This window comes from Cygnus olor, chromosome 1 (assembly GCF_009769625.2).
Source record: "Cygnus olor isolate bCygOlo1 chromosome 1, bCygOlo1.pri.v2, whole genome shotgun sequence".
NCBI classification, from domain to species: domain Eukaryota; kingdom Metazoa; phylum Chordata; class Aves; order Anseriformes; family Anatidae; genus Cygnus; species Cygnus olor.
This window is the reverse complement of record NC_049169.1, coordinates 202,893,201-202,906,317: the sequence shown is the minus strand read 5'-3', so window position 1 is coordinate 202,906,317 and position 13,117 is coordinate 202,893,201. Positions and strand designations below refer to the sequence as shown.

Here is a 13,117-nt window from a genome sequence, read left to right as displayed (position 1 = left end):
TGTGCTACAAAGTAAATAGGAGCTTCTTGAGATCACAATTACATGGCTATTTATCTCCTGACCGAGATTTAGTGATTCAGTGATGATGGCCAGTGTTTTTTGTGAGGGGGTTCTTCTACAGGCCTAGAAGAATCACTCTTGCATGTGTGCCAGACATGCATTTCTATTCAGGTTTTCATAGGGGAAATTAAAGATTAGACATGAAACTTGCTTTGTTTCCCTTCAGATCTGAACGAAAGAGCTGTCATGAGCTACTGTGCTTGGTGAGATAGGCTCTCCTCCTCTGGCTGGAGAAGGGGAACTGTGTGGTTTCACCTTGTGCCGTAGCGTTTGTTTATCACGATGAAGGAAGGAAAGAATTTAGAAACTACCCAATGTAAAAGGAAACGTGGGATAACTGGAATGACATTATTTCTGTCCGTTTTAGCAACAAGACGGTCAGTGCTATAACGTCTGGATAAGGTCTAGACTTTGAGGGTTCCTCATTAGAGAAAAAGAGCAAATAACAGAGATGGGAACTTGACATGATACATTGCTTTGTTCCTCACAGAGATGTTCTGTCCATTAGTCCTCCCGGTCAAGGGTGTGAAGAGACTTTGCCTTTAGGTATAAAATCCATAAGATGATAAATCATAATCTGTTGGCAAAAGCCATTTGTTACTGAGTATTAATGTTGAAATAGTTGATCTGATTAATCTCTTCAGTCTTACTTCTATTCCTAAGAATAGCAGGATACCTCAAGCAACCCTGTCAACCTATTATATAGGCTCAATTCTTTAGCTTTCATGGGCCTGTGTGATAGAGATTTTAGATTCCTATTATGTGCTTTCTCCTAAAGGAAGGGCTGGAGGACAGCAATCATTGCTGTTTGGGTTCCTGGGCTCAAAATCTTGTTTATGCGAAAAAAGAAAGCACATATTATATGTATGTAAAGCCAAGAACTTTTTGTTAGTATAACTGAAATCATAAGAGTGTAATCATTATTAGGCTAGATTTACTTTTTCAGATAAATAAAATAGTTATGCATAAAGTTCTTATTTTCTACCCCTTTCCCTGGTGTAACACTCACTCTTCTACCATTTCTTTGGGTCTTAGGGCTGGTAGCCTCATTCTGGTAGTGAGTGGTGTGTGTGTGTGTGAGATCTTTTGACAAATCATCAGCATCTGCAGTTGTTTGCTGGGAGGAATATGACGCTTGTGTTGATGGCTTCTTCTTCCTCCCTCCAAGATCCACTTGGGGCTATTTTTATATGTTTGCTAGTACACTTTAATACCTTTACTCTTTCTTCATTGGTCTGCAGCTCCAGGTTACATCTAAATTTACTATATTTGGTGTCTTTTATGTATGTTAGCCATTTTTTTTATTATTGTTCTTTTAGTTACTCCTAGAAGTAGATTTGTCCAGCTACAGGTCTGCATTTCCTTTAATTAATGTCTTCTATCTCCACTTCTCAAGACCTTTGCTGTTGTGCCAGACTTGTATCTCTCTATACCACATCATTGTGTTAGTCATAAATATCCCATGCTACATAGAATAAATGCTTGTTATTTCTGTCTGTATAAAATTATAGCTGTACCATACAAAGATAAATGTCAATAAGATAAGCCATAGACACCTGGCCAATTAAAGAAAGTGTTGTGATAGCTAAAACAAGTTAAAACAAAACTCCAGGCAAGTCAAGAAAAGTTTAGTAAGAGCTAGTGACAAGGCTCAGTCCTGAGGCCTTGAAAACTCAATACAGAGGTAATGGCCTGTTACTAGCAATAGCAATATCATATTGTTACAGGGCTAGATAGTTATGGGTGAAACAAAACTCTGAGAGACTGGGATAAATCTGCCCCATTCTTTCTTTTGAGAACAGGAGCCAGGAGTCTTGTAGTTAAGGGATATTTCCCTGCCACTGACCATTTTTTTTCCAGATCTGATTTAAGTGTTGACCTGTCAAAGATGCCTGCAAAATCCGTGAAATTTTGTGGCTGGGTGTATTGAGTTTACATGGCAAGGTTTTCGTAGTGGGGGGGCTGCAGGGGTGGCCTCTGTGAGCAGAGCCCAGCAGCTGCCCCCATCAGATCACAGCCACCTCCAGACGGCTCCAAAGGGACCCTCCGCTGGCCAGAGCTGAGCCATGAGCGATGCTGGGTGGACCTCTGGGAGAGCAGGGTTAAGGAATGGGAAAAAAAATCCTGCTGTGCTACAGCAACTGGGAGGGAGGGGTGAGAACTGAGAGAGAAGCAGCACTGCAGCCCTCAAGCTCAGTGCAGAAGGAGGGCAGGAGGTGCTCCAGGCACGCAGCACAAGTTCCCCTGCAGCCCACGGAGAGGCCCCTGGTGGAGCAGGCTGTCCCCCTGCAGCCCGTGGGTCCCACATGGAGCAGATCTCCACGCTGCAGCCCGTGGAAGAGCCCCCGGTGGAGCAGGTGGATGTGGCCAGGAGGAGGCTGTGGCCCGGAGGAGGCTGTGGCCCATGGAGAGCCCCTGCAGGAGGAGGCCCTGGGCCGGAGCTGCAGCCTGTGGTTTTAAAGCCATTCCCCCTTGTCCTATCACTGCACCCCCTGACAAAGAGTCCCTCCCCAGCTTTCCTGTAGGCCCCCTTTAGGTACTGGAAGGCTGCAATGAGGTCTCTCTGGAACCTTCTCTTCTCCAGGCTGAACAATGCCTGAGAGACTATTAGATAATAGATAAGAGACTATTAGATAATAATCCTATATGACACAGAAATGATTATATTTACATGAGAGCTCTAAACATCTGGGACTTGGCTTCTGCTTTCAGTTTAGTAACGTCTCTGTCTAAATTAAAACCCACTTATGGTCAGTGTTTTTCACAGGTACCCAGGCCAGTGGGCTGTTTCTTTAAGTCTGTTGCATTTTAAGCCCTACAGGAAAATTATAGTTTAGATAAATTCTTTCTGAGAGCTGGCATTAAAGGAAATGTTAGGACATTTAAAAAATACAAATTTTACACTAAGAGTAATTGACAGGTCTGCTATGCTGTTCCTCTATCTGAGAGTGATTTCCTGTTGCTTAGGTTAATCTTTCCAAATAAAATGTCCTGTATCATAAGATGAGGCATGTCAGATTTCAGGTCGTTTGGTTTTGGTAGAAATGGGACAGAAATTGGAAAGTGGGTTTAAATTCGGCAAAGTTCAATTTGTTGGATTATTGATATATTTATTGTTATTTCTCAACAGGTCATTACAAAGGTCTCTGTTTCCATTGGGGCAACTGCCATTGAGTCTAAATTCTCTAAACCCAAAAGAGAAAGAAGTTCCTAAATATTTGTAGATTCAGCACCTAACAAATGCTTCTTTTCCCCTCTCAGCCTCCCCACCCGCACTTATAAAAGCCTTTTCCTTTCATGATTTGTGGCAAGCACTACCTGTACAATGGGATTTTTGCCAACAATTCCAAAAGGAACATGATTGAGTCCATGGGCACTGATTATACAAACTCAATCACAGTTTCTCCTCCTGTCTCTCTATTCTATATATCCCAAATTCTAGTTAATAGATTTATAAAACAGAACGCCACAAGGGACCATTAGCTCATCTGGTCTGATGGCCCATATATCACAAGCAATTACATTTTATGCAGTGCCCTTTACCAAGCCCAGCCCTGTTTATGTTTGGATAAAGCTGTTTGCCAAAAAGGCATTCAGCCCTGGCTTCAATACATCAAAGTAGGGAGAATCAGCAATTTCCACAGTAGTCTGCATCATCACTTTCTTGGTTAATTACTTTTCTGGTTAAATGCATGTCTTATTTCTGATTTGAAGCTGATAAACTCAACTTGATCTTCAGAAGTTGATCTGAAGTTATACCTTCCAGACTGCTGCTTGTTATGCCTTCCTCTGGTAAATCAGAATTCATGAATATCTAGGTTACTGTCACCACATACCTTTCCAAGGAAAAGTAGGGGGATAAAGGAGGGAGTGTTTAAACCGAAAAAGCTGCCTCACTGAGGCATTTCTTTGACTCAAGGTTTTCTACATTCAGTGGTTGCACCAGCAAACCCAGGTAAACTACCCTACTGGTGAGAGTTAAACTAATCCACCCATGGTATCTCCATGGAGTACCTAGCAAGGCATAAAACTTTCATTTTTTTTTCAGTTGCACAGCTCGAGGTTTACTTGCAGGAAAAAAAAATTCAAATCTGCTATTATTTGCCTTACTCCTGAGACTTGAATGGTCTTGCAGATCAGTTCAGTTTTCTTCTTGTGAGAATCTTGAGCTTTGTATGTTTAACATGTATACTTTTACTCCTCTGAAGACAAGGCAGTGGACCTGCAGAGAACTGGATAATGATTTAGCATGTCCATCCAGACTGAATTGCCTTCTACTTCTCTGTGTTATCCTGCTTAAAAGTCACCATCCCAGTTATTCATTTTTTTCTCTCTTTAGTTCTCTTGAGTTTATGTTCGGGAAATCTTTGTTAATGCATATGGGATGTAGCACTAAATTATCACATCATTTTCTTCCCAGGTGGAGATATATTAAAATCCGTGCAACAATGTGGATTGAGTAATTCAGGTGTTTTGAGCAGGATCATTTTAGCCTTTCTGGTCCTTGGTCCTGCTGTTCATGAAATAAACGCCTTTTGCATATGAATCACAGAATCACAGAATCATCTAGGTTGGAAGAGACCTCCAAGATCACCTAGTCCAACCTCTGACCTAACACTAACAAGTCCTCCACTAAACCATATCACTAAGTTCAACATCTAAACGTCTCTTAAAGACCTCCAGGGATGGTGACTCAACCACTTCCCTGGGCAGCCCATTCCAATGGCTAACAACCCTTTCAGTAAAGAAGTTCTTCCTAATATCCAACCTAAACCTCCCCTGGTGCAACTTTAGCCCATTCCCCCTCCTCCTGTCACCAGGCACGTGGGAGAACAGACCAACCCCTACCTCGCTACAGCCTCCTTTAAGGTACCTATAGAGAGCGATAAGGTCGCCCCTGAGCCTCCTCTTCTCCAGGCTGAACAATCCCAGCTCCCTCAGCCGCTCCTCGTAAGACTTGTTCTCCAGACCCCTCACCAGCTTTGCTGCCCTTCTCTGGACTCTCTTGAGCACCCCCATGTCCTTCTTATAGCGAGGGGCCCAAAACTGAACACAGTACTCGAGGTGCGGCCTCACCAGAGCCGAGTACAGGGGCACAATCACTTCCCTAGACCTGCTGGCCACACTGCTTCTTATACAAGCCAGGATGCTGTTGGCCTTCTTGGCCACCTGAGCACACTGCTGGCTCATATTCAGCCGGCTATCAACCAGTACTCCCAGGTCCTTCTCTGCCAGGCAGCGTTCCAATCACTCATCTCCCAGCCTGTAGCTCTGCTTGGGGTGAAGTAACAGACTTTCCTCGGAAGAACTAAATTACCTATCATATACTATAATAAAGAAAGAAAAAATATATTTATCTCCTGAGAAAGAGAAATCACAGGTGGGAAGAAATGTAATGGTTAACATAGCAACAATTCTTGAAATAAGTGAAGTGAATAAAAATAAATGTGGAAAGTAAAACAATTTGCACAGATTTAAGAGAGTGGTAAGACAACTGCAGAGAAAAGCAAAGCAAATAGGAACTCTGAAGTGATGGGGAGCATATCTATCCATAAGAGATTAATTGAACTGTTTAGACATTTCTTTCAACATAAAATGCATGAATAATGACTTTTTGAAAGAATTGCCTAATTTGCAATTTCATATTTGATTTCTAATAACTTTTGTATTATTTTGTTTTATTCTTTATTAATGATTTGGGTGCAAGAGCAATGTCATTTGCAAGACTGCAGGATGATTATGCTGTTCTTCAGTATAAACACAGATTGCTGAGTAAACCTGTTATTGGAAACTGAAAGTTATCCTGCTGATCTCAAGAAGATGATGTACTTCTGTACAAGAATTTTATTTGTCTTACTGGCAATATTATCTCACACAAGAATTCAGGAGCTGCTGAATCAATGCAATGTCCTATAAAGTTCATTTCTGTACTTAAAAAATCAAGCAAATAACATTCCAGAAGGTTTTTTTTTTTTTTTAAATAAAATCTTTGCTTTCTTTTATTGAGCCAAGATCTTGGTCTCAAACGTGTCTTGTAACGAGTTCCACAATCCAATTCTGCTGTGTGCAGAATTTATTTCCCCTCAATTTTGGAAATATCCACTTTCAGTTGCATTGACTGTACCTCTGATAGATTCATATGAGTCACAAGAGTCTGACAATGGCTTTATTCTACAGCCAAAAGGATATAATTTTTAATTTATCTTAAGTTTCCAGAGGAACATGAGAACTTGCAAAGTACTGGTATTACCACTGCAGCTTTCTGTCCCCAGTGCTTACAGTTTTGCCTTGCAGAACCACATTAGTGGCAGAGGGTTCCCTTCTCTGAAACTGAAGTCAGAGCATTGGCTCCTCTCTGGGATATTCCTCTTTCTGGAATCAAACAGAGGGTTGTGGTTATTCACAGTCTGCTAGCAGAAAGATGAAGATGTTCTCAAGTCTGATTCCTTTTTGAGAACCAACCAGTTTGGGGATTTTATGTTGGCTAAAAACATTGGCTGTGTTCTGGAGAAACTGAGATGGAATGCCGTGACTGACTCAGCCAGCCATAATGCATGCTCCTGCTGGGCCGGGGGGGCTGCCCAAACCCAACCCACATTCCCATCCTCTCTTCTGGTAGTCCTTGAGCTGGGGCAGCTGTACAGGCAGGTGGTCTGGTCCCCAGTCCAACAGAAAGCTAACCAAGGAAGGGAGGAGGGGAAGAGAAGAGGAAGGGCAAGGGCACGGGAAAGAAGAAGGAGAGGTATGGGAATGGGAATGGGAATGGCAATGGCAATGGGAATGGCAATGGCAATGGCAATGGCAATGGCAATGGGAAAGGGAAAGGGGAAAGAGTTACTATGAGTTAGATCCACTTTTGCAGCCCTCAAGTCCACATGTTGGCTCATGAGTAATAATCTCAGACTTACGTGAGTTAAGGTGAAGAGAGTGATCTGATCTCTCTTATCCACTCAGTTTTATGTATTTTCATTGTTTTATGTATTTCTTCATTTATCTTCTTATTTCTCCACAGAGATGCACAGTTCAAATATTTTCATCCTCTTCTCACATCAGCTTTGCTGCCCTTCTCTGAATCTTCCCTCTCTAGTTCTGCTATATTCCTCTCGAGACTGAGTACTTGGAGTTGCACATAGAGTTCCTGGGGAGAGGGAAACAGCGAGGTATATAAGAGCACTGTAATACCTTTGGTAGTGTTCAGGGTGTGTAATATCTGCATCCAAAGGACCGTGTCTCCTATCTTAGAGTCCCTGAGAAGTTCTCAGGATTTAATGATGTGGTTGAGACATTGCCTGCTTAAATGAGCCAAAAGACAGCATTTGTGTGAGTATTCCCTCTTCCCTTCTTTCTACTTTCTTGCAGCTATCATGGATATGGGACTGAAAAAAGTCTCCTGCTCAGTTCTTAAGTCTCCATCCCTGCCAGTTCTTGCCTCATGTCCATGATCCTTGGCCCTGCCCCATAAGTGGCTGCATGTCATGGGACAGATCGTCTCTGACCAGCTCTGAATGATGCAGGGGCAAGTTCCTGGCTCTCACACTGGCTCCCTGTGCCACCTACTGTATGTCATTGAATTAAATGGGTTTTTAAACTCATTCTGACTAGCTCTTGAATCTGCAGTATAGACAGACATATCCAATGGGAACTCTTTTCACTGTCAGTATGCAGAATGACGCATTTTCAAGGTGAGAGCCATCCACCGTGATTCAGATGTGCACTTCAGAATGAGAGGAGTTGTGCCTTTGAAGCATGTCCCTTGGACACTTCCTCACTTTAGATGCCTACATTTGGTAAGATGAATCCTGTCCTGATTCACAATCTCACATCTGAGTTAGTACCTTTCTCTCTTTCTTCCTTTCAGAGTGCAAACCTTTTATTTCTGCCCAGATCCAGCATTAAGGCACATGGATTTTCATTGGGCATGTCAGACATAACTCAGCTACAAATAAGCAAAGATAACCTCATAGATTTTGCTTCTACCTTTTGTTAATTGTTTCCTTCATATCAGGAAAAAGAGAGAAAGTGCCACTGTTCTCTCTCTTTGCATTCACTTTCCAAGTGGTGTTTGCAGTTTTCATTAACTTTCCCCTTTTGAATATTACATCTCATTTTTTGTTTTTATAAAAGCAAAACATTAATGTAGTGTCTGATATTTTATGTGTATATATATATATGCATATATATTGTTCCGCATTCCTGTCATGAGAAAAGGGATATTTTATCTTATGCTGTTTGCTTAGAGCATTAATAGCATACTTATTATCCTCATACATCTGACACCTGAGGGTTTTGCTGGCAATTTACATTCTCTTTTTCCCAGGGGTTGGGAAGGCAGTTCCAAGGACCTGATGCAAGATGCATTCATCCATCATGTTTGGCTGCAGAAATAGCTAGTTATTGCTCTTCAGAACTGTAGCCCTTATAAGAGGAGTCGTGTGCTTTTAGCTCTCTTTTCAGAGCAGCATTGTGTTTGGGAATAGGAGCTGAGAATTCTGGAATTCAGAGGAAGAACAACAAGGATGCACATGGTCTGGGCCAGCAGGGCCATGGAGGTGCATTTTTCTGCCCAAGCATGTTTCTTGACTTCAGCTTCAGACTTTGCCCATTCCCCTACTCTCCTTTTCACTTATAGGCATTGATCCCAGCACTGCAGTGGACCCGTGCTCCTTCTTATTGAGAATAGTGGCGGCAGCACCCCCAGAGATACACCTGACTCCCATGGCATCTCCTCTCATACAACCTGACCAAATGCCTCGGGGCTAATAGTGGAAGCTGAGATCTGCCATAGCTCATGTAGGAACCATAAGTGAGAAGACTCCTGTAGCCTTCAGAAGCAGGTTCAAGGACTCTGGCATTTGGTACCGAAAATAAACATCAATCGCTAGAAAATGTCATCACCTACCTTTCTGGGTAAAATTTAGAAATACACCTATCAGCTTCAGAAAGTCCAGCAGAGCTCGAAGCTGCTTCTGTGTGTTGTTCTAGCATGGCGATAGTTGGCTGCTGCCACACTAGCACGATGCGAGATTTCAGAAAAAACTTTTTTTGTCTGCATTTTTATTTGTATGGTTCTGAATACAATGCTGTTTGATTCATCCTTAGAGCAACTGTTAAGAAAAAAACTCTATTCTCTGGCTAGGGAAGATGCAGAGTAAGAGAGTGAAAACATACAAATAGCACTTGAAGTCAGTGCATCCAACCTGTCTATCTAAGCACTGACCATCAGTGCTGATGGGAGTTAGAGAGCAACATGAAGATTAGAAAACACCTGCACCCTCATTTAATCTGGTAGGAGGTTGTGTAGGAATAGTGAATCTTTCTAGAAAAAACTGTCTCACAAAGGAGAGGTTTTTATTCGTCAAACCAGAAAAGCAAATTTCGGAGTTCTTGGCTGTGCACACTGTGACACTCCCTAAGACTGGCAAGGAAGGTGATAAACAGGGGGAGAAATGACAAATGGGAAAGAGTCCTGGAGAGAGACGGCTGGGATCTGTGCGTTTGGGTTATTTTTGTGGTGTTGCTTCCCTGGCAAGCTGTAAGAAACCATAAGAAGCACATTAACAAGGGACAAGATCATCTCCTCCCCCATGCAGACTACACGAGTGAGCATCTGTAGTTGGGAGGAGGAGGGTGAGCTTCCGTGGGGCAGCTCTGCTTCCTTTGCACAGATGGGTTAGCAGCCGTGGGGACCAAGGGGAGGGAGAGGGACCCTCAGCTTTAGCCCTCTGTTTCTCTGCAGCATGCCAACCAGAAACAAGGAGCAAGCATGGAGGGAAAAGTAATTTGCCGTTTATCTATACATGCTAACAGATGCCTCTCACAAGGGAACAAATTGTCAACTTCAAGGCACAGTGTGTTCCTTGGTTTCCTTTCTGCTCAGGGTATGCTGTATCCCTAAATGAGCAGAGGATGCTGTCTTGCAAGGAGCCAGGAAGACTGACAAGAGTGGAAGTGGTAGAAGGGGAGGTAAAGGTTAGAAATAGGGAGCAATATTAGCAGAAAAGATCCAGCTTGGAAAATGCAGTCTCATACATCTGGGGGAAAATAATCTGAGACTCAGCTGTTCTGCAGGAGAGACATACTTAGAGAGCACTAGAAATGAAAAAAAACCCTAGAGATAGCAGTGGGAAACCAATTAGACGTGGGCTTGTATTGGCAGTAAAGAGTGTAATTTTGGGGCTACACACAGAGGCAAAAACATTATCTACCAGGGAGGTGATGATCCAGCTGTAGATGGCACAGGTGGAACAGTATCTCTGGCTTGGGTTTATCGAGGGCAGACCGACACGGACGAATTGGAGGGATTTCAGAGAAAAATGTCATTAAAAAGGAAAGAGCTGGAAAGAATTTTTACAGAAAAAAAAAAAAAAGATTAAAAACGTATTTTATATGGTTTGGTGGTGCTTCAAGTGGGAAAAAATAACATTCTAGAAAAACCTGAAGGCAGTAAATAGCAAGAGGAAAAAGTACATTTAGGGTAGCAGAGGAGCATAGATGCAGGCATAAAGGTATACAGGGTAAAAATGACCAAGAAGATCATAGGCAAGAAAATATTCTCCAGGACAAGACTGACTGTGAAATGGCCCTAGGAGGCAAGCAGTAGATGCCAATGATGGGCATGTTTCTGTCCTGCCAGCAGCATGGAATTTGACCACAGAGTGTTGCAGTGATGCCCAGGTCAGGTTGGGTGCCAGAGGAAGGCTCAGCAGCAGCACAGAGCTCCAAGCAGATCTCTCCAAGCCAGACACCTCTGCTGATGGGCAGCAGGCACAGCTTCAGCCCACAGCAGGGTTCTGCCTTTAAACATCTTCCATGTCTGATGAATTTGCCCATTTGTGCTTTGTTGTACAAATACAGGTCGACCTCTCTTCTTCAGTGTCTTCCAGAGGAAGGGCGTAAAGGATGAGTGTGGAGCTTCAGCTTCAGCTCCTGCTGGAGCTCCCTGCTCTTTCCTTGGTCAGATTCAGATGTGTTGTTGACTTATGTCTAACATGACCCCTCTTCTGCTGCTATAGAGCATTCCTTGCCCTCTGACCCATGTGTCTCTCCTGGTCATACTAAACCCCACAGAAGTCCCCTTTTCCTGTCACGCAACCGGCTTTCTCTTTCCAGAAGGAACAAGAAGACAAGCAGACCTCATCTCTCCTGAGATCTTCGCCCTGATGAGAGCTGTGTATCGTCTCTCCCACCTCCTTTAGGACAAGTATAATGATCCAGTTCCACCACACAGGGCCCCATTTCCCCTGCCCTGATAATGTTTGTCTGCGATGCTGCTCTTTTCCTCAGAAGCTCCATGGGGTTGCTGTGGTGGAGCTGGGGACCGACATTGCTGCGGCCTGGCTGGGGCTGAGGTGGGCTCCTGGGCTGCAGCAGGGTCGCGGGGAGGATCGGGGCTCCACCTGCGGCTCAGGATTTCCAGCCAGAGCCCTTTTGGTTATTTGTGATATCTATGGAGATTTTTCAGTTGTTTCTATGGAGACTGCGATGTCTTCTTTGATTGCAGCTTTTCTAGGGGGATTAGTAAGAGTGTGTGGCCTTTCACTGCAGCTCGGTAGCGCAGCTCTAGCGCAGAGTAGTAAGTTGAGGTCGTTAATGTCTGATAGCTGTGTAGGGACCTTTGTATTATTCAGCAATTAGTATTCTTCACTGATACCAAAGCCACAGAGAACAGTACAGTATTGCTAGCGGGACACTCAAATTCATATCTCACATACTTTAACGTAATGCTTATCAATGAATGGAAACCAACCCATCTTTACTAGGACAGGCTCCTTTGGCTCTGTTCCTCCTCCATTCCTTTCAGTATCATTTTATAAACAACAATAGTAAAATAATGTTCCACCCAAACTAGGATTTGACTGTGTGGCTGTGATCTTGTGGGGGCTCAGCTAAAGCTGTTCATAGTGATGTGTCTGATGTCTCAGAAGTTCAGGCTGGGGTGGGGGGCTCAGCACCAGTAATTAAATCTATCTCAGTTTTAAAAGATATTTTCAGAACTGCACCCCAAGCCTGAATACAGCACCACAAAGTTGGTGTGCTCACCAGAAGCAGTGATGAAGCTCCTCTTGAAGACAGAAGATACGAGATAGCAAATGGTCAGAGGATAGTTCTCAACAGAGAAGAAAAGACACCCCTGGGGTAAATGTAATGTTTGTTGCAGGAGCTGTTGCCAAGCCACTACCAAACAGGCCATTTCACTCACTAAATCTACAGGGTTGAATTTGTCTCTTAAATTTCAGCTGTGTGACACATCCCGTAAGGCACAAATGAGAAACACAATTATTTTGAAGCCTTAAATGTTGAAGACCAGAGAGTCAAAAGCTCAGATCTGTGTTCTGGATCTCTTTTTTTGCAGATTTAAACCCCAATTTCTTTCTGCTTTCTCAGCAATGCAAGGACCTGTAACACTGCAGCATAGTAAGGATGTGCTGTACAGAGAGGATGAGACGAGATGTGAGGATGAATCAAGTCACGAGGGTGTGTCCCTGAGCCAGCTTCACATAACCTCTGACGTAGTTCAAGGAGGTGCAGGGGAAAATGTGAAAGTTACATGCTTCTCATCATGCCACAGAAACACCTGCTGCCAGAGGGCTACAGCATCCACACCACCAGCATTGGGTCAGAGCATCGCTGCTGGCAGTGATCGACCTCCACTTGCCCCATGAGGCAGTGCTCAGCTCTGCTCCTTGTGGCATGAGCAGTGAACCAGGAGAACCTGGTTTGTGCTGCAGCATCTTCCGCAGCCCCTCAGCTGCCAGAGTCGGTGTATACCACTAGATTTGTAATCACAGAATGGTTTGGGTTGGAAGGGACCTGAAAGCCCACCCAGTTCCAACCTCCTTCCATGGGCAGGGACACCTCCCACCACACTAGGTTGCCCAAAGCCCCATCCAGCCTGGCCTTGAACACCTCCAGGGATGGGGCACCCACAGCTTCTCTGGGAAGCCTGTGCCAGGGCCTCACCACCCTCTGAGTGAAGAATTTCCTCCTTATGTCTAATCTAATCATGGCTGTTCTTGCTGATGTCTTTAATCTGCAGGGCTTGAGAAGAAATGTGCCA

The 13,117-nt window shown here is 43.7% G+C and overlaps 1 protein-coding gene across 1 annotated transcript in view; it reads left to right on the top strand.

Annotated features, from left to right (window-relative positions):
- Window positions 1–13,117, top strand: part of DLG2 (discs large MAGUK scaffold protein 2) — a 1,015,643-nt gene that overhangs the window by 61,881 nt on the left and 940,645 nt on the right.